This window comes from Carassius auratus, unplaced genomic scaffold, assembly GCF_003368295.1.
Source record: "Carassius auratus strain Wakin unplaced genomic scaffold, ASM336829v1 scaf_tig00215723, whole genome shotgun sequence".
Taxonomy (NCBI): Eukaryota; Metazoa; Chordata; class Actinopteri; order Cypriniformes; family Cyprinidae; genus Carassius; species Carassius auratus.
The window spans coordinates 202,530-224,793 of NW_020528212.1; the positions used below are offsets into that span (position 1 = coordinate 202,530).

General features: G+C 40.1%; 1 pseudogene; it reads right to left on the reverse strand.

Annotated features, from left to right (window-relative positions):
- Nucleotides 1-21,010, reverse strand: part of LOC113095432 (noelin-2-like) — a 29,442-nt pseudogene extending 8,432 nt beyond the window's left edge.
- Nucleotides 21,011-22,264: the final 1,254 nt, after the last annotated feature.

The window sequence follows — 22,264 nt, forward strand, 5'->3', positions numbered from 1 at the left end:
AGCCTTTGGGAAAGCAGCTGCTAGTTTAAAAAAAAAAAGCATAACCTTTTGTATGCACGCACACACACGCACACACTCATTACTGAAAGTTCCAAGCTCTAGGTATAAATAATTGAGGTGTATTTGAATTCTTTCAGAAGACCTTTTGGTGTGTCTCAATTAAGCACAAAAATCAGAGGTATTGAAGGTTAGTGTCAGTGTCAATTTCATGTAGGGGCAGAGGCGCCGGAAAGAGTTTTAGAGTAGAGTGTCTGGAGGTGGGAAGGTTGTGATGTCACTATATAAAAATACAGAGACTGTGAATGCTATTTAGCATGCACTGATGTTGCTCAATCTCCAGTCATGTTACCTACTTATTATTTAAAGCGTAATGTACTGGAGGCTGGCTGTTAAAGGCTGTGCAGTAAAACTCAATCCCCTGACCTCAAGAGGTGCACTAGTGACTGGCGCTAGAGGCTGCAGTCTTTAGTGTCCTTTTTAGCGAGCTCACCTTCCATGCTTTGTGTCACTCGGTTCAAGCCTTGTTCAGAAGAGGCCAAGTGGAACTTTGTGCACTGGTGCCCTTACCCGGATTGGGGTGAATCCAATGGAGTCCAGCTGGTGAAGGCCCCCTGACCACAAGAGGCACACTTTCGACTGATGTTAAAGTATGTTTCTTTGTTAGCACACCCGCCTCTAATGCTGGCTGTCACCTGGATCAAGTCTTGCTTGGAACAGGCCAAGTGGAACTGGTTGCACTGGTGCCATGAACCGGATAGGGGGTGAATCTAATGGAGTCTAACTGGTAAAGGATGTGGAGTAAACTTACTCCCCTGACCACAAGAGGTGCACTTGTGACTAGCACTTGTTAGGAGGGTGAGTGTAGGCGTTGTGAAAAGTGTAGGCATTTTTATGAGAAAAGGTACAACTAATTTGATTGTTTTTTTGTTTTTTTTAGGTTGCATATGTACCTGAAAACTCTTAGGGTTGAGGCTGCGTGGATTTTCAGAGGCAGTCTTCAATTTGCCGTCCACTGTTTTCATGAGGTTCTCTGTGTCCCTCACGTACTGCAGGTCTCTGTACGTCCTCAGATCTAGCACCTCCATGGATTGAGTGATATTCTGGACCTGTTAAATACCACAAAACACAAAGTCAAAACAGTGTGAGTCATCAAGGCATGCTTTTGGAGGACACGACAGTATGACGCCTTCAATTTTTTGTAGTTCAAATCAGCCATCCTACATATTCAGATCACCCACTGTGCATCTTGCCACATCAACACACAGGCGATGGGAATGAGATTGCTGATCAGCACACACACCTTACTAGCTCCAATATACACCCACATACTCTCAGAGGCCGCAAACACACACGTAGACATTCACACACCCTCCTCCTGGCTGCTCTTAAGAGAATCAGAAAGGACAAGGATTGCATTGCTGGTATTCTCCTCATGTCCAAACTGATGTGCATGAGGGCTCTTGTCTAATTAGCTGATCTGCATAGCTGTCAGACCCAATGGTCACACTTAGCACTGAGGATTGTGGATGTTTGGACTCGGGCAAGGGTTAGGTGGGATCACATATTCACTCTGCATTCAGTTATTGTTTGTCATGCATGTCGCTGACTGCTCAGGAGGACTGAGCAGATACACGCTCTCGCACAAACACAAGAGGCTGGGCGGTGGTAGTTTAATTCTGAACACATCTCTCTCAGAGAAGGACTGACCCAGGTGTCCTCATTAGTCTGCGTTTTATTAGGCAGTAGCATTAGTGCCTCACTGCTGCTTGCATAGCCCCACACACATTTTATTGTCTAAGTGGTTGAGTTGTGTTGCTCTACGATTTTAGATAAGGTGTTTAGACCCTTACAAAGGGGTAAGGACGGATTTAAGATAGCATTTGTGGCAGGATTTAAAGAGATAGTTCACTCAAAAATTAAAATTCTGTCATCATTTACTGCCCCTCCTGCTGTTCCGATCTTTTTTTAATGACTTTAATACTTCTGCAGAACACAAAAGAAGTTATTTTGAAGTCTCAGCTGTTTCTGTCCATACAGTATTGAGAACACTCTAAAAAGGACAACAGTCATTCTGAAAACCAGCTGATTCTTTATTCACTCTCAAATCAAATCAAAACATTGGTCAATGTACATTACATATATGCAGATAACATCAAATATAGCAATGCAAACATCAAGTATCTTGGTCACATGACATTAAGAACTGTTAAACCTTGATGTTAGTTGAAGTTACACTTTACTTTGTGTAAACGTTTACATCAACTGATGCTTTGATTTGTTTTGAGAGTGATTACATTTCAAATCTGTTTCTCAAACAAAGAGATTGTATCACTTAAGAAGACAATATAACAACTGAGTCAAATGTATTCATTTCATGCAACCTCTTTATGTTGAAAAATTCTTCAAAAATCCTTCTTTAACGTATTTCATAAGAAATAGCTTGGGGCAACATGGTGATGAGTGAATTATAAAGTTTCGGATGAACTATCCCTTTAAGATAGTTTGTGTGGGGTATAAACGGAAAGTCCATAAAAAATGTAACTCTCAAAATTTTAATTTAATATAATGTAATTTATGATAAATTGCGGAAATGTCAACTGTTTCTGTCCATATAATATTACATTAAAATTTAGTAATTTAGCAGACGCATTTATCCAATGTGACTTGATACAATTGATGATAATAAAACAGAATGATAGTATTACAGTGAGGTCAGTGGTGTACAAAACTGTCAACCACTAATCCCTTTGTATAATAAACAGATTGATCCATTATTCTCTCTCAAAACAAACATGGTGACAAATTTCAAACATCAATGACATCTGGACAAGTGGGTTAACCAACCATGTAAGTTGACGTTCGTGACCCTGGACCACAAAACCAGTCTTAAGTGTCAATTTTTCTTAACCCGTGGTTGAATATCCAGACAAAGCTTTGAAAAATATAGAGGTGCTGGTCATATAATTAGAATATCATCAAAAAGTTGATTTCACTAATTCCATTCAAAAAGTGAAACTTGTATATTATATTCATTCATTACACACAGACTGATATATTTCACATGTTTATTTCTTTTAATTTTGATGTTTATAACTTAAAAATTCAAATTCCCAAATTCAGTATCTCAGAAAATTTGAATATTGTGAAAAGGTTCAATATTGAAGACACCTGGTGCCACACTATAATAAGCTAATTAACTCAAAACACCTGCAAAGCCTTTAAATTGTCTCTCAGTCTAGTTCTGTAGGCCACACAATCATGGGGGAAGACTGCTGACTTGAAAGTTGTCCAAAAGACGACCATTGACACCTTGCACAGGGAGGGCAAGACACAAAAGGTCATTGCAAAAGAGGATGGCTGTTCACAGAGCTCTGTGTCCAAGCACATTAATAGAGAGGCGAAGGGAAGGAAAAAATGTGGTAGAAAAAAAGTGTATAAGCAATAGGGATAACCACACCCTGGAGAGGATTGTGAAACAAAATCCATTCAAAAATGTGGGGGAGATTCACAAAGAGTGGACTGCAGCTGGAGTCAGTGCTTCAAGAACCACTACACACAGACGTATACAAGACATGGGTTTCAGCTGTCGCTTTCCTTGTGTAAAGCCACTCTTGAACAACAGACAGCGTCAGAAGCATCTCGCCTCAAAAAGGACTGCTGCTAAGTGGTCCAAAGTTATGTTCTCGGATGAAAGTACATTTTGCATTTCCTTTGGATATCAGAGTCTGGAGGAAGAGATGAGAGATGCAGATTTCATTTTCCAACTGGACTTGGCACCTGCACACTGTGCCAAAGCTTCCAGTACCTGGTTTAAGGACCATGGTATCCCTGTTCTTAATTGACCAGCAAACTCACCTGACCTTAACGCCAAAGAAAATCTATGGGGTATTGTGAAGAGGAAGATGCGATATGCCAGACCCAAGAATGCAGAAGAGCTGAAGGCCACTATCAGAGCAAACTGGGCTCTCATAACACCTGATTTGTGCCAAAGAATGATCCACTCCATGCCATGCCGCATTGCTGCAGTAATTCAAGCACGTTCATTATCAGTGTTTATTTGCGCAGCTAGTCAGTTAACACAACGGCTACCTGTAGTAACAGCCGCTCTATGTGAAATCACGCAACTTATGGAATTTACCACTGATTAGAGAACTGGCTTTAATGACGAGATGCGCATTAATTATCAGACGATATTTATTGCGCACCCCTACTTTCTTTGTATTGGTCTTAAGTTATTTTCTAATTTTCTGAGATATTGAATTTGGGATTTTCCTTAGTTGTCAGTTATAATCATCAAAATTAAAAGAAATAAACATTTGAAATATATCAGTCTATGTGTAATGAACGAATATAATATACAAGTTTCACTTTTTGAATGGAATTAGTGAAATAAATCAACTTTTTGATTATATTGTAATTATATGACCAGCACCTGTACTAATATATTAATTTTGCATTTTTGCTAATTTTTTAATTTTTTTTTTAAGGAGTATTTTTTCCCCTGCCAAATATTTTAGAGAAGTATTTCAACTATTTGAAATTCAGGAATCTGAGGGTGCAAAAAAATCTAAATACTGAGAAAATCGCCTTTGAAGCTATCCAAATTAGCAAATAGCAATGCAAATTACTAATCAAAAGTTTTAATATATTTATGGTAAGAAGTTTACAAAATATCTTCATGGAACATGATCTTTACTTAATATCCTAATGATTTTTGGCATAAAAGAAAAATCACTAAGTTTGACCCATACTATTTTTTTTTTTTTTTTTTTTTTTTGGCTATTGCTAAAAATATACCACAGCGACTTAAAGGCATACTCCAACCCAAAAAAAAATGTGTTAATCATTTACCCACATGTTGTTCCAAACCTGAAAAAAATCTTTGTTCATCTTCTGAACACAATTGAAAATATTTTGGGTGAAAACTGGGAGGCTTGAGACTGTCCCATAGACTGCCAAGAAAATAACACTGTCAAGGTCCAGAAAAAGTATGACAAGGATATTTTTTGTACGAGAAACTGTTCACAAAGTAATTGTTCAATAAAGTCGTTATTTTTGTTTTTGAACCACTGCTGGCAGATGGATTGTTCTGATGATGCTTTTCATACTTTTCTGGACCTTGACAGTGTTATCTACTTGGCAGTCTATGGGACTTTCTCAATCCTCCCAGCTTCCATCCAAAATATCTTATATTGTGTTCTGAAGACGAACAAAGCTTTTACAGGTTTGGAACAACATGGGGGTAAGTGATTAATAAAAATATTGTTGTATTTATATTGTGGTAGATTGGCTTGACTGTGACTGAGTCTTGTGCCTTATTGACTCACTCTGTCTGGAGTCCCAAATTAGTCTTTTCAGGAATCCCTCTCCAAACTGCTTTAATTTCAGTCTCTATTTCTCTGCTTCGCTCTTCATCTCTGCTTCTGTGACCATCAGCTGTGCTCATTAGCTAGTCAAACAGCTGCTTCTCATTGTAGTGTGATTCCAATGCTCTCTCTGATTCATTGAGCATGATGTTGATGGGGACGTGCGGTTCTTAATGGGCTGCTGTTCACAGATGAGGCTGGAAACCACTGAGGGCTTGGTGAGGAAGGAGGAAATGGGGGCCAGTCAACTATCTCAGAGTCTAACACTCTATTTATGCCGACACTCTGCATTTAACTGCCAATCGATTGAACTGTGCATATCAGCAGACTCAATACCCAGTCGTTTCTCTAGAGCAAAACATCTCTCTCTCTCTCTCTCTCTCTCTCTCACTTCTTGATTTCTTTTTTTTTAGATTTCAAATTCTGTCCCTCACTACATATGGAAAAGAACAAGGTTATATTGTGTGTTGGATACTGCCAGTGGTTGACCAGCTCCATCAGCTATGCTAACAAAGTTGAGTTTCACAAAACAGACCGGCATAAAACCACCACTTGCCAGCAAAATCCAGTCTGAACCAGCAAGGAAATGCTTGCTGATCTAATAGTCTTTTTAACAGGGCTTTCCATCTCTTTCCTTTTTACTTCACACCAAGTCAGAATGTGGTCATTCAGGTTTAATAGAGTCTTTTGTGTTCCACAGATGAAAGAAATGTATGACACAGACTTTGAAAGACATTCTGTCATCATTTGCTCACATGTAGAGGCTAATTTTCATACTCTCGAACAGGCTTTATGTGTGAATCTGAGGCTTTTAGTAAAGCCCTGTGCATTGAGTGCTCCATTTCCTGATTTAGGATGTACTTTACAGTTTTTTTCAGTTGTTCTTTGCCTGGTCTTAGTCTAATGAGCACGATTAGCACAAAAAAAAATCCTAACGGCTCAGCAGAATGAATCCAATTTCACAGCAGTATTTAGGACGCGTCCTCTTTTAGCCGGTTGTTTGCATCATGTACTTCCACAAACTTTCTCTAATGGGGAACAGTATTATGCAATGTTTGGGATCCATGTTTAATGGCTGCGAAATATATGTACAAAATATTACTCAACTAGGATTTGCTCTTGACAAGTGTGTGTCCTTTAGGTTATTGTGCATGTAAGAGACGAATGTCACCTTCTCCATAAGCTGACGGAGCTGTCTGCTGCGTGGGTCTCGATTACACATGTTCTGTGCTGGAGCCACAACTGTGCAGATACATTTCCCATCTGCGTCCTGTGCCGAGCTGTAGATCTGCCAGCCCTCCTCTGGGCTCGGATACAGGGCCTGCATAGAAAAAGACATGGAGAGATGTAAAAAGAGAGATAGCAGAAGGTGCATGGAGAGACAGAGCAAAATGCATGAGCAGAATAGAATGTGGCATCTGTGAGAGGAGGATGTTTTGATAAGCTTAGACACTTGGAGGAAATAGAGCTGCTTCGGATCGATAATGCTGCTTTTTCATTGGGGGTGGAGTCAGGAGATGGATGTCTTGAAACAATGCATAGACTCAAATACACACACACACACACTCACACACACACACACACACACACACACACACACACACACACACACACACACACACACAAACACACAGAGAGATGTTTGCTTTTTATCATAGTGGAGACTTTCCATTGACTTCTATTTTTCATTAATAGTATACTGTAGCAACAATTTAAACTCAAAATTTGTGGAGTAATATTGAATATTAACCTTTCATACTTTTCATTAAAAGAGGTGATAGAGAGATATTTATTTGAAGTAAATGGGGAAAATTTTGGCAAACCACAAAAATGTCAAGCTTTTAAAGGCACTTACATGAATTCTTCTGTAAAGAATGTGTATTAATTGAGCTGTAAAGCTGTTTAAATCATTTTTACAGTTTGGTTTATAGTGTGGGCTTGACAACAAAGTTGTAAAAGTGGAAATACACAATTAGAAATAAATTTTTAAACTAATCATTGTTTATCTCTTCTAGCTATTTAATAGAATATTTTATTGTATTCTGACAATAAGTGCCTCTCTGTAGCCCAGGAAGGACAAATGGAAATAAATGATTGTGCTAATCATCATTTACACAAATGCCTTTGATTGAGCTTAACTTGTAGAGAACACAATTAGGTATGTTTATGATGCTGGTGATTTCAGGTTTTACTGTGGCTGCACAATACAATTTCTGCTTCTCTCTCGATTTATTAAGCATAATCATCTGCAACATTTGCCCACTGGATATTTATCCTGAGAACTATATTTCGTCACACTTTATTTTAGGGTCCAATTCTCACTATTAACTAACCATTAACTATGACTTTTGCCTCAATTAACCCCTTATTTGCTGCTTATTAATAGTTCATAAAGTAGTTGTTAAGTTTAGGTTATTGTGTAGGATTATGAATGTCATGCATTATATGCAATTTATAAGCACTAATAAACACCCAATATGTTCATTATAGACATGCTAATAAGCAACTAGTTATTAGTGTGAATTGGACCCTATACTAAAGTGTTACCCTATATTATAATTTGCCATTTGTGTTATCTTGCATTGGTAACAAGCCTCCACAGGCTTTCATGGTTGTATTTGCCAGATTTCAATCAGAGCTTTTTCCATAAATCGATGCATTTTTTGCTTTCTGTCTACGTAATCTTCCCAAACCATGTGCACATGCTCACTCTACTTTACAGAAAAAGCCCAGATGAGCTAAAATCACCGGTAAACAATTTGGAGTTTAGCAATCTGTATTGAGATATTCTGCTCAAATAAATGTGTAATGGTCGGTTTTTCTTTCACATGGTTTGTTGTGAATAAATCTGCGAGCAAAACATGCAAGCTGACATTCTCTTGACTTGTGCATATGTGAAAATTATAAAAAAGAAAAATCATGATTAATAATTAGATTTATTTGTTATTAACTGTTTAGCCATTATTGAGCAGCTCTATGTTTTAGAGGCTATCCTTTAAGAGTAAATGAAGAATAAAGCCAGTTTGGAAAAGAACACGAGGATGTCATTAAAGATAAATAGCATTTACAAGAAAAAGGAGCAGCAATAAAATGTCTCCTTCTGCTCTAACCTTCCCGTTTTCATTCTCTGCAACCCTCTTCTGTGTTTTTCACTCTCACGCTTCACCCTCTCTCTCCCCACACTTCCCCGATCAGATTAAATGGGCGAGTGGACAGAGAGACTATGTGATTGGAGAGTAAAGCAGCCACCCCATGAGCTCACGGTCACATCCTGTCACTCCTGCCAATCCCTGCCATTCTCTGCCCTCTTTCTGTCTCCTTCCCTTTTTCACTCCTTCCACATCACTCCTTTTCCTCCATAGTCTGTCCTCTTCTCACCTTCCTATCATTCTCATTTGTCCCTTTTTCCTGTATCTTTCAGCTCTGTTCGTCCCTGAGCAATCTCTCGCTCACTCAATGTAATTCAAATTACGGCAATTCAACTCAATAATGCTTTATTAGCCTGCCAGGCAAATGTAATTTCACAAAATCAAAAGGAATTGATTTGCAAATTTAGGTGCAGAGGCAATAAAGAATACAGGTTTCACAAACACAAATGATCACAATGGATGTTATTCAAGTCAAATTTGTTTGTATACCTCTTTACACAAAGCACACAGTTTCGAAGCAGCTTAGAAGTTGGACTTGCATTCATTGTTGCATGTTTTTCGTTTTGACGGAACAATTTACGGCTTTATGAATGATGACATGTTGTTGTGAAATTGTGAAATCAAAACAAAAAACGAACAATTATTATGCTAATAAAAAACAATTCTACTTGATAATTGATATATTTTGCTGCCATTTATATTGAAGTGCAGTTTTATAATTTTATGAGTTTCTCTGATGAGTTTTTCTGTAAGCATCACAGAGATTTTGTTTGAGGAAAAACAACTTTAAGTGATTTTTATTTTGGAAAACAGCCATGTTTCATCCTCTGCTTGTCTCTAATGGAAGCGCTATGCTCCCTTAAAAAACAACTCTGCTTCCATCTAGCCTTCCCGATTTTTTTTGCATTTTGACTGTCAGTTGAGTTTCATTCGACTTGAATTCTTTATTAGTCAAGGAATGTGCACAATTTTGATCCCTTTGAAGGTCTGTTTTCATTCGTTGTGGAGCTGCAATTCATTTGAACCATCTAATGGCGCTTGTCTTTTCAATTTGATCGGTTTGTTGAATTTGAAGATGCAGGCAAAACATTGATTGTTGTTTTGATTAATCCTGCCTTGAGAACATTTCTCTCTTGGTATCCGTTTCTCCAATTTATTCTCCATCTCTGTCTCTCCCCTGGAGCACATTTTCGTTTAGGTAGCATTGGCTACCTAACACTGGCATTAACAACCTAGCTTTCTCTCTCTCTCTCAAAAGAAGCAAAACAAAACCCAATGTCAACACGATGAAATGACATTGAAAATTAAAGGTCTAAAAATGCACCAAACTCCAAATTTCATTTTTTTTTTTTTTTTTTGACCCAGTAGATTACGACACACATAAAGTCTCCCCTCTCACTGCGGTTAAGGTGCTTGCATAGCCTGAAGGCATGAGAGGCAGACACACATACAACTGCTGATGCTCAACACACACACAAACAACACACACACATACATGGTTCCCAGTGGTTTAGAGTCACACTCAGATTTGATAAGTTTGCTCTAGCTCAAAGTCATTAGCCTCGTTCCTTCTGTTCATCTAACCTCTTGCTTGTACAGTACACATTGATTTGCATAAGAATGCCACATACTGTTATAAATGGCCATTTTCCTGTCCAGTCCGGAATTCAGCGGCTGTCAAACCTAGCAGGGTCTCCACTTCCATTAGCAGAGATTTTCTGTGCTTCGTGTCACTATCATCAAACACTCGCTGAAACTGCTGGATGGTATTTTCCCAGGTGAGCCGATACATAAATCCAGCCTTCTCCGTGAGATGAACACAGACAGGTCTGCCGGTTAGTCTCTGAGACACGGCCCGCTCTGTTGACCACTCGTAGCCGATGTGAAACTAGCCCAAGCGTGTCTCGCCCTGGCCTGAAAGAATGCGCTCTTCGAGTGTATTACCACCCTAACATTTCTTCATCAGTCTCATTCCCGTCACGACAGACTTGCGACTTAGTGTCTGAGCACGTCAGATATGGTTACCGTTGAGCTCTGGCTCAATCTATACGCCAATCTGCTGCCTGCAGCCCCTTCATCAATCATCGGTGCAGTACATGCACCTCACATGTTAAACATCGGTTAGGCACGTGTGTACATCCGACGGGTGGAAGATATGAGCCGGGAGGCCAATGGGGAGCTGTGCTTTCACATAAATATGCTTTCTGTTCATTAATGTTGCATAAATGTTGAGTTTTAATTTAAGAACTGATTAGAATCACCCCTGGACTCATTACCACCCACCAATTCATTCTGCTGTAATTTCCTCTCATCTACTGCTAATGGCAGAGTAGAGAACAGGGGGCACACACACACACACACACACCATTTCACTCACAGATGGGTGTAGCATCTTGTCCTTATTCAGATCTTCTTATACAGCATCTGTACTGTATTAGGCTGCGTGTTATGGAATAGGCCAGTTATTTATGAACAAACAGGTCAGATGAAATGAGCCAAGGTTTAATTAGTAATGGTTGAGCTGCCATCCGTAAACGGCAGGGTGAGTGTAGCCGTGTGCGCTTGTTTTTTTTTACTTCTCATTTACATTTAACAGCCTGCAAATGATCAGATTACTCTGTCAGTAGTGCGCAGTCTGTTTGCTGGCATTTAAGAAGACGAGCTAGTGAATGAGTTGCTGATCATATGTTGTGTATCTTAACCAGGTGCGACACTATAAAGCAGAAGGCAAAATATGGTACGCCTTCTATCTTCATTTTAGTTGTTGTCCTAACCTGCCGGGGTCATGGTAAGTGATGAGCAAGACATTTTGTCAGCTGCTTGGTTTCTATTTCTGTCGCATTGAGCAGGGAAGACCCTGTCTGCAGTCAAATCACATTGGTCCAAAATCCCCGGATACTCATTTTTTCCTCATTTAATTAGTTGTACAGAAGGAAATTAATAGGAGCTAGTTAAAAATCATATACACTTACATGAGAAAATGCCTAATATAAGTAGTTTTGTTCTACATTAAGAGGGTCACCTCAAGGGGGCGGCCATGTTTAATCACATGACTCACTTTCACCTCTATTAAAGGATTCAGTCACTTGTGGAATAAATTAATCATGGCTGACAGCAATTATGTGGCTGACAGCTCTTCAAGTGTAGTCTGAAATATCGTAATTACAAGTTTCGTGCACATGAATGACCGTGCAAGTCCCATTTACGGGTGGGAAACTCGGAATTCCAGATGATACACGAGTGGCTGGGTTTTGACATTGAGGGTTGCATTTCAATTTGAAACATGGTGGAAACACAAATCTATTATATACATAATATGTTTATACTAATCCATAATATGCATAATACATCATGCAATATAGCATATTTATGCTATGCATAAGTAATAAAAATGAGTAGTCAGAATTCAGATAGTTGGGTTAACTGTTAGTTTCAACAGAAACTACTTCTGTGTTGTTTCTGACTTGAATATGTGACGTGTCACGATAACCAATGCACAAACTCTTTTTTGGGGGATTTTGTAATGCATTGATAAAATCAATTATCAATTGTAATTATCAGCTGAAAATAAAAATAATTGCATGTCTGCGTAACATGCAAGGAAAACATTCAATCAATCATGTCACTATACAGCTATATAAAAGAAAAAAATCCATTTCTATGGACAAAATGCATCTGGAAAATAATGGAGGACAAAGACTGAGCTGCTAAAGAAAAACTGCACAATCTAAGCATAAGACCCTCTCTTCTCTCTTCAGTACAAAACATGAGAATGTTTCAGTGTAATCTACAAAGTTAAAGAGTTGAATTGGCCAATGTTTCAAAAAACGATTTGGAGATATGACGGAGAAATTCTGTATTTTATGCACCCCTTCCAGGTTCATATATATATATATATATATTTTTTTTTTTTTCGAGCATGGACCTTCATGACATCATGAAGGGCAGGATTTCTTGTATGGGCATTTCTCTCAGAATTGTCCACAGACACACACATCAACATGTTATTTGACTCTGCTTGTAACAGAGGAACTTGTGACCATAGTTGTGTTTGGGAAACGCACCCCAGAGTGAGAGCGAGAGCAGGAGCATGCCCATCAACATCATCGGCAGCGCTGCACAGGACTCGCTCAAGATAGATGTCTCTAAAGCAGTGTGTTTTTGGATGTAAGGGAAAGATAACTTTGTTCAGCTTCCCAAAGAACCTAACGTTATGTGAACAGTGAATGTAGTTTAATTTTCCGGGGCACAAACAGAGTTTGGCAAGTGTTTATTTCTTCCTGTCATTTTGGTGACGAATATTTTATTCGGCCCATTTCGGCACTGGATTTGCATATTGTTTGATACTGAATGATGGAGCTGTTCCTGCCATAAAAGATCCCGGTCATGATTCAAACTCTTCGGAGATAGGAAAGATGCACTACTACTCTGTAGGTACTCAAGGCTAACATGAGATTGGGTGAAATTGTGTGTGTTATGTCCACTTTAACTGCTTCATTAGCAAACTAACCAGACCACAATATACATTGTGCTTAAATATTTATTAATAGAAATTATATGTTTATTCAATTTTCTTAAGAGTTGACACAGTAAAGGGACTACTGTAATGCACTATACATTGAATATAATTACAATTGGATGTTCTGATGAGTAAATAAGTGTGTTCCTCATAGTAATTGTTCAATTATAATTAAGTGATTCTTAATTAAGTGAATCTTAAGTGAACTTCTGCTTTAGAATGATAGACAGTTAGTTTTATCCTAACGTTTGGATCTTTCTGATTAACCAATCAATCAAACAGAATAACAATTAATAGATTATTACCTAACCATTAGTTGAGGCCCTGTTTGTCACATTGTGCTGTATTTTTACTGAACAGCAAGATTTATTTTCACTGGAGAGCTGTTTTGTTGTACCTGGTCAGAGCACTATGTGAGAGCCTAAATTTGTTTTGAGCTCTGAGCCATTACAAGGATAAGAGCAGCATTGAGAGCAAAGACTGATGGGAGATCAGAAATCAATTTGGCACATTTTACCCAATAGGGATGACATCAAGGCTGAATGGTGTCCTAGGCACCACAGAGGAATAATCGGCAAGTTGAGAGTCTAAACTGATGTCCCACAGGCCCAAGCTCACTTTGTACTCCAACACAAGAATGTCAAGTGAAAGGCATGGAGAAGAGCACACTGATAGCTTCACCGAGAAATCCAGAACAACAGATCAAAAGGAGGAAAGAACCTGGTATGAGGGCAGTAGATAACAAGATGCCGCAGCTAGTGTTTGTGAGAGCGGGAGGGATAGAAACACCGAAAAAAAACCCTGAGAATGAGAGAGAAAGAAAGAGAGAGAGTGAGTGACAGCACCAAGTGAAAGCAGAGAGCTGCTGAGGGGGAAGATGCTGAGGTCTAATTTCAGACCTAGAGTGGCAGTTTCTTACTCAGCCGAACCGCTGCCAAAGCCTGACACCAGCTCCATTACGTGCCCAGCCCTCATTGTGAGCCCCACACGCTGCTCGACCTTTACCAGCCTCGATCCCGCAGTCTGATCTTCAGCCCTGGCTCGGTTGGAAACCGTCACACACATCCCACACACTCCCTACTGTGGAGAACCACCCAGGTATTGACGTCCAATTGCGACAAAGGAAAGCTGATCAATAAGCATTGAGAGCAGGAAGTTCAGGTCACCTCCCCTCTCTGGGCTTCCTCTCACTCACCGTTGCCACTTCTGCTCATGATCTCCGGCTGGCCTTTACTTTGAGGTCGCTTACTAACACATTACGGAAAATATAAACCAATTACAGAGGCCTGTTGGCCCCCGAGACGTATGTGGGTTTGAACCTAGGGCGGTTTTCATTAGACCGAGCTCAGAGCTCGGCACTGGAGTCTGTGCGTAAATAAGATCGTAAATCTGTAGGCTCCATTTCATGAAAGTGACGGGAAGTCTATTACAACTTTCATAAAAAGCGTGTGGGAGATGGCCACGAGTTGTTTTCTACAGAAAGACCTTTATTGGCGCTCTGTGAACCCGGGTTTCCACAGTAACAAGGAGCGAGAAAATTGCCTTATTTTTCTCTTTAGATGTCCTTTAGTGTGTTTTCGTTTTTCTGACCTTTTTTTTTTTTTTTTTACCATTCTCTCTTCGTCTCTCTTTTTTATCAACATAAGGCTTTGGAGTGGAGCTTTGTGATTACATATTACCCTGAAGCCCAACATTGGCATCTGTCTCTACTCTAAAACATGGATGCAAGCTTCTGCCATGGCTCGGAGCGCTTCTTCTATCATAGCATACTTCCATAACACTCATGAACAACTTTAATATATCCAGTACTCTTGTTAAGCACAGATGCTGATGCAAATGAACATGAATGTCCTGCATACACACAGTTGCTACTGTCCCCTCTCCAAGCTCTAAAAAAAATAGAGCAGACGAGATATTACTATGTTTGCCCTCTGAGAATATTTAGATGCTCAATTTCCTGCAGGCGCTCTTAAAGACTGCCCTGCTTCTGCCTCTGAAAATAAGGATTCAGCTAGCAATTTTGAGTATGGTATTGATAATTTGACTGAAATGTTGGAAGAGCTTTCCCTCCAATACGGTCCTGCTTCCTCATATCTGCAAAGGTGCCACTCAAGGGACTGATGGGATATAGCATCAACATGACTTACAGTTTTTTATCTACGGGAATATTAATATTCATGTGAAGGTTTCTTTCTCACAGTCCTTTAGCTTGTCATCAAAGACATCAAGAGTAGTTTCCTGTTAATCAGCACCGTTCTGAGGTGGAACCATGAGGTTTATATTACATTGAGAAACATATTAGGCATTAGCATTTAAATTCATCTGAATGGCAGATGCTGTTCTGCCATCTTAGCTTATTAAACCACATAACATTTTAAGCTAATCTCTTGATCTGTACATAGTGTCTCTAGGGCTGCAGCAAAATGATGTCATGCCAGAGCTGATTGGCTGATTCACCACAGTAACAAACATAGTCCCAAAAGTTTCATTAAGATATTCTGAGATGTGACTCAAAGGCATCAGAATGGAAAGAATAAACATTTTAAGGTCCGTTTCATGCTTTTAAGAGCACTCCAAATCATAATTGTGCATTGGCCAAACACTGACGTTATTAAAATGAATATATGTGCTTGGAAATATAACTGTAGTCAAAATACACAGCTAATTTTTAAGGGCCGCAAATGGAGAAATGTGCTTTTCACAGTCAGATGGTAACAGCATCTACCAACATGGGCTAACGAGGCTTTGACCTCAACACTTTGACCTTTTCTATCAGCCTGTAAAGAGTAAATAAACGTGAAGTCTGAGTCTGATTAGATGTCCCTTCTAAGGCTGTAAATCTCAACGTTGTCATCTGTGGGTGTGTGTGACGGTGACAGCAGCCAAAGTGGTTCAACCTCACTTTCATTTAGAGATCCCTGGTGGGCAGCAACAGCTGAGCAGAGCTGTGTTTTGGTGCTTTCATAACAGACACATCTGAGCCGCTTCAACGAAAAAAAATAAAAAATCCAAAGCTCCATGTTTCCAATTCCCAAAGAGTCAGTAGAGTTTAGCAGAATGTTGTTTCTGGTGCTTATTTATGCATATCGGTTTCCATGACGTTCCTTTAATATTTTGGTCCCATGGAAATGAGATACAGCGGCTGATTTCAGCCACATGGGCATGTGGCTTTGTTAAGCGTTTGTGTTCATTACACGTTTTCTTGCAAATTGTCCTACAGCTTCTCACTCGCCTCTCATTTATTTCTCATAATCGAGGAGACAGTTAGTGTCAGACTCACCCCTGAACCAGCAGTATTCGCCACACACATTCGCCTACACGCATACATGGAACAAAATCTTTACCCAGCAATCATTATGGTATTAAGACATTACTGTCTACTTGCTTCTACAGCCTCTACAGCTCTGCTGCTCTTGCTGTGCATGTGTAAAGGTAGTTTATTTACCTACATGAGTTTTTGATCCTTATAGGTGAAGTGTAACTTAAAGTGTAACTTACAAGTAAATTGTAGCTTTGTCACATTTTTGAGTATCTCACCTTCAAACCATCCTAAGTGTTGGGGTCGAGATTTTGAAACCCAAAAAAAGTTCATCCATCCATCGTAAAAGTATACTCTGCATGGCTCTGGAAGTGAATAGAGGCTTTCTGAAGAAGCTTGCGTAAGAAAAATATCAATGAATCTGTGTATGACAGTTACAGTTATAAACACATCTCTTCAGAAGGCCTTTATTAACCTTTTTAAAAAGAAATAACATTTTACTTGTTAGTAACTTGTATGGCCACTAAGACTGCTGACTAGTGAGATAATATGCTCAACATGGTTTCTATTCTCCCTTTTTTTATAGTCCTTGATCTATGGTACATTTGAGAGTATTATCTCAGTTTCCCTCGAATCACCACATGATTAATTACTTTAAAATGACATCATTTATGTCCAGATGCACATATTTTTCCAAGACTACATTAAACAATTCAATGTCTGGTTGAAGCATATTAAACTCGACACAACAACATAATCTGATAAAATAGGAATAAACTCATGAGTCTGAGTCATCTTTTGTTTAATATTTATTTCCCATGGCAATTTATACAACGTACATTTAAACTATCAAGTTAATAATGCAAAGGAGAGCAAGTAGAAAATACAATATTACTTGAATAATAAAATAGCCAAAAAAAAATTCACGTGGAGAGTGATAATGCACAGCGAGAAAGGCAAAACTAACTGAATTACTAACTGCCACACAAGCTGACGCAAAAGTTAATTGAAATGTTTGCGCTTTGTAGAGTAAAGTACTGGCAGTTCAAGCATTTTCATGATCTCTCATTTTTATAAGAAGACTTAAATTCTCAAACTCATTCTTGTTAAGTACAGCGCAGTTGTCATCGGAAAAACCTTTACCTTGCAAGCGCCAATCTGGAAGCCAGATACACAGAAGTGTGAAAAAGGCTAAATGATAATTTCTATTCTCATTCAAGAGATGCGTAATAGCGCCACCTATTGTATAACAGTGAAAACACAAACACAAAATTCTGTGTTTGGCAGGGAAGTGTTGTCTCGTGAATAATGGGAAATTCCATGTTTGGCAGGGATTGAGTTAACCCCCGGAGCCATGTGGAGGACTTTTATTATGAATGAACACATTTTTTTAGGCTTCAAAAATCTCAATTCCCATTCACTGCCATTATAAAGCTTGGAATAGACAGGACATATTTTAATATCAATCAGAATGTATTTGTCTGAAAAAAAATATGGGGTAATTTTCATTTTTGGGTGAACCATCCCTTTGACATCAGCTTCATGTTTAAACAGCTCCATTAATTAGGGGTGAGACTACCTGTTTGAACATTGGGATAAAATTAGGGTAGGACAGCATAGGCAGTGGGAAAAGTGAGAAAGCATTTTTAAAATTCGGTTTGGTATGACTAGTAGCGGAGAAATTGCACACTTCACCTCCAAGTGTAGGGATGATCTTTACACGTGACGAGTTCACATGAATTAGCAGCTGAGCTGAGGAGGGCAAAAAGAGCAAGTGAAGCGCAGTGTGATTGTTGCTCAGAGCTGATGGAATGTGGCACACTTAACGTGCAGCACTGACATGACGGTAGACTGGACAGTCATGTGGGTCCTAGATCATCAAGGCAGCATGGAAGACAAGTCGTTTTTTAGAGAAGAAAGGACTTCCCTGCAGCCTGCTATGAGTCCATCAGTCACTCTGCTTCACAGACCACACCTCCATCCTGCAGCTCATTTCACTTGATCATCACCTCATCTCAAGAACAGAGGGATGCATCTCTCTTTCTGACTGAGAGCAAGCTGCTTTTGAGATTAGATTTGGAGTCTTTACAAAGCCAGATCGCTTTGGATGGGTTCACACTTATCACAGAGAATAAATTAGTCCCCGGCATGAGAGTAACATCTGTCTAATGCCTCAAATCTAAAAGCGAAAGTCTTCGCTTCAGGGAAGATTGTTTTTTTTTTTTTTTTACGTATGCTAATTTCCCCTTGGTTTTTTCCTGAGGTGAAGTGAGGCAATGTTTTAAAGTGATTGCTTGAAATGAGATACAGGGGAGTTCACAAATGCTAATGTGTTTTGGGTAATGATGACTACCGATAGCGGAGCTTCAATGGGTGCCACTTTAGCTAAATAAATAAATGTCCTGAACAATTTTGGCTCATTTTCCTGTAGTTTCCACTTTGCAACTATTGAATGCATGCATCATCAAATTTATGGAGCTTGCACCTAACCTGAGCTGTCGATTTGTGTAGCTTTAAGCCCTGAATTGAAAATGGCTTTTAAATGCAAATTGTCGCAAATTGGAATGAAATTTTAATCAAAATAGCAAGCAGGATGTACAACTGCAGTTCCAAATTTGATTGTAAACAAGTATACATTAAAATGAACTGAAATTCCTTAAGTTCACGTGACTATAATTTTTAATAAAGCACAGTTTGTCAAGTTTTGAAAGTAGAAAGATCAGAATGAAAGACTGCTTCATTTAACAGAATTGCAGTTTCGGTAAATTACTCATCCTGTTATTCTGATTCAATTTAAATTTACATTCATTAATTGAAAAGGAGCCAATTCTGAATTTCCTGCTTGGCTTCCTCTCATTTACCTACATACCAAGCTTAACTTCTGGTGACTGGCATGTGGATGTACAGTATAATACTCAGTGGACCATTTTATGGCGTGATCATTGGGTGCACACAAGCAGATGTCTAAAGTAGATGAATAATCAGGCTTGATAAGAAGCAGTGTTAGCGTTGAGTGTAGAGTAGGAACATCCATTCCTACAGTTTTTAGCTTGTGTGAGTAGTAACAGTCTTCCAGAGTGAGTGTGAACAAGTAAGACAAAGCTGTGATAGTTTCTGCAGACTCCTCTTTCTAAGACAGATGGAAATCAGCATAGGCATCCTGACCGACCCAAACGACCCCTACAGCTTCTCCTCTCTCATCCAGATGGAGTGTCGTCCCTGGCCATAAGCAAAGCTTTTATTGAGGGGCAGATGCTCAGATACTACACAGCAGATACCCCATGGTCTCTCAACATTAATGATCCAGAAAACATTACAGGGATCACATCTCACTCTCTATCCACCCTCCTCCACCTACTCACACCTGGTCCCATTTTTCAATACCCAACAAAAGCATACACACTCACACATGCAATCGAATTACTCGCATGCTGGCAGAATTGTGAAGGTTTAAATTTCAGCAATTGCTTACTTAACAGCCTTCGAAGATATAACGAGGTGCTTAGCTCTAGAGTCGTACTTTGATTTTGTTCTTGTCTTCCGGTGTTTTACTATAAAAATGTGACAGCTTTGACATTGCCAAAGGCTCGGCCCCTCTCCCACAAGGCACTTAATTCTGTTAAAGACAGAAACCTAGCGCACAGTTCTCATGAAAAAGTACAGTGGATTTGATTAAAAACAGAGCATGGAGAGGGAAGAGAAATTGTGCCTCTTTGGAAGAAAAGAGTTGGATCAAATGCTATTAAAGTCTAACCTCATGTCTCAGGAGGAGCATCATCTCCAGCAGACGAGACACTGCCTCATGGAGACAATCCTGCCTCCCTGTCTCTATTTGACCTGAACATCAGTCATGATGCACTTAACTCCTCTCCCCCTGCCAAGTGAGGATGTCCTCGCAGGAGTCATGAATCTCACCGGGTATAACTTCCTCGTCTATCATCTCCCACTGAGAATCATTCACCCACAGCAGCCATCAATTCCTCTGTAACCAACCCCCAAAGCCAGACACGCATTCAATTTAGCTGCCTCTCACCCTGAAAATCCCTCTAAAAGCCTGTCTAGCAAATCTCTGAGGATTGCAACCACAGAGGAGTGCAACTACTCTTTAACACAAAAGGTCCTGACTTATTGGCTTATTCGCATGAGCAAACAGACACACCGAGAGATAAACAGACAGAAAGAGTAGAAAAGCCGAGGGTTACGCACACTGACGATCCTTTCCGAGGTGCCTGCGCGGGAGATGGTGGTTCCGTTGAGCCCCACCAGCGAAGGCAGCGTCTGGGACATCCAGTTGGTGACCATGGCCATGGTGCTGAGCACCGCGCCAATCTTCAGGAGCGGAACGCTCATGTCGTCCCCCGGCCAGCCGCCTGGCCCTAGTGCCCCCCCACACTCCCTGGCACCGGGGTCCAGATGCAGTACGCAAAAATGGACACGAACCTCCCTCTTCCTCCAACCAAGGGACAATCGGCTGCACGTGTACAAGAGAGTCTCAAAACCAGCTCACACGTACCAGCTGCTGGGATCCGACAGCATCGATGCGATGCACGACACACATTATTCTTCAGCCAAAGAGCAACTGCCAGTGCCTGACTCGCACTCCTCTGCTCCCTCTCCCTCCCTTCTCCTCTCTCTCTCTCTCCCTTCTCTCGCTCTTTTAAGATGCCGCGCTGCGCATTGGCTGCATCTGTCTCTCTCTTTCTCTCCCTTCCCTCCCCTCCCCTGCCTCTCTCCAGCCTTGTTTCACATCCATCCCTCTTTCTTCTCCCTCTCTTCTGGCTCCTCTTCGCCTCTTGATCCCTGTTTTGTGAGCACCAAAAAATCAGAGAGGCAGGGGAGATGCACACCCCCAGATCTTTGTGCAACAATCAGCTGTTTGAAGCCGTCGCTGTTTGAAGGGGTTGTCTTCCCTCACAACCGCACAGAGGCGGCTCACAGTTCGAGCTAAATTAGGATCTCTCTCCATGGGTGTATTGTTTGTATGTGCGAGAAGAAGAGGAGATGTACTACTGGAGTGTCTAATGAGGAAGAGGATAAGGCGTTCCAGTCGGCGGCTTTCCCCCGACAGCTCATCAATCACATGTGCATCTGGCACTCCCTTAATCAAAGAGTAATGGGACATCTGAATGTGGATGGGCATGGAGCTGGTGCTCGGCACTAACCAGAGCTGACTGCAGTCCATCAGCAGCCCAGCCATGCAGGCCACTCTCGCTCTCTCCCATCATCTCCAGCCTGAAGCCACATAAGTCACATAATTAAACAGATGAGCTAGGTGGAGGCTGTTTAACTTTGAGCGATGGACTGTTGGAGAACTGTGTCGTTCAAACCTTAAGTAGTTCCAAGTATGCACAATGTCACAGTTCTTCACTCTTTACTTACAAAAACAACCTGTTCCATTATAAAGCCTAAATAGCTTGTTTGATCTTCACTAGTTATTACCTCAGGTTTTTCCTCACAAATATGTTAAGAGTGACTTTGAGTTTTGCAGCATAATAACAACAGTGAATGAAAAGTGACAGCTGCCTGAGACCCTGTGTGGTCTCAACTCACCTGATGCATCGGTAGTGATAGAGTCGGATCAGCTCAACACTGCCATCATGTGTTTGTATATGAGTACTGCAACTACTGTGACATTTTGAAAGTACTATGTGTAATTTTTTTCAGCGTTAAAATAGTCCTTTTTGAGTTTGCTATGGCACTACCTGGCAGACAGGAGTTTTAGGCAAACCTGACCTTTTTTTTTTTTTTTCTGTTTAAATTAATTATACACCCAAGCTTGAAATTTTGCAAGAGCAGGAGTAATACTGCATAACATACACGTGTATCTTACACACTCTGTGGACTGTACAGTAATAACTAGTCAAAGCCTTTTGGCTGCTAGGCTTCCAGAGCAATCGGTTTTATTTGTTTTTGACACATCAATGGGAATTCAAAGGTTACACTGAACAGCATGACCTGATTTCTCAGTAAA